Here is a 774-nt window from a genome sequence, read left to right on the forward strand (position 1 = left end):
TTTTTTTTTTTTTTTTTTTTTTTTTTTTTTTTTTTTTAACGTACGTACGTTAACGTTGATGACTTCACGGAAATATTCTGATAAGAGTACTATGTGATCACTATAACTTTAGATTCAATGATTTACGACTTTTACCACGACTTAAACCATGTTTTTACGGATGAGCATAGAAAAAATAGCATGTGCTCTGAAGATGTAGTGAACACTCAAAGACTTTCATGCAATGGTCGACCTTTCCTCCGATCCGGGAAAAAATAAGATTCAATTGAAAGTGCGTATCAGTTTTTTCCCACATAGCTTCGATGAAAGTTTATTTATATTAATATTAATAAATTGACTCTAACGCTTTAGATCATTTTTTTTTCATTTGGTGTGTGTATTATATTGAATATTTTCTGTTTATCCACACGGTCAAGCATTACGATTTACGAATATGTATAATTTAAATATTGACCCAATACGATGATTACTAATATTTACTACACGACGATAACATGATTACAAGTCCCACTTAGGGGCATTATGTAGTGTTAGTATATTATGTCTAAATGTAACATGTAAACGAGAATGATTTGGGAATAATTATGTTATGTAGCATCCTTGGCACTTGGCAGGGGTAAACAAACAAACAAGTGGTCGTAGACACGTGTATGGGCCCCGTAATGCTCGTAAAAAGGCCTACTTCTTTCTCTCATTCATCAGCCCACTGCTTTCTCATTTCTGTGTAACTCTTTCTCAATAAAAATGTTTAAAATCAAATTTAAAAAAAAAAAA

The sequence above is a fragment of the Camelina sativa genome, chromosome 11 (assembly GCF_000633955.1).
Source record: "Camelina sativa cultivar DH55 chromosome 11, Cs, whole genome shotgun sequence".
Classification (NCBI taxonomy): domain Eukaryota; kingdom Viridiplantae; phylum Streptophyta; class Magnoliopsida; order Brassicales; family Brassicaceae; genus Camelina; species Camelina sativa.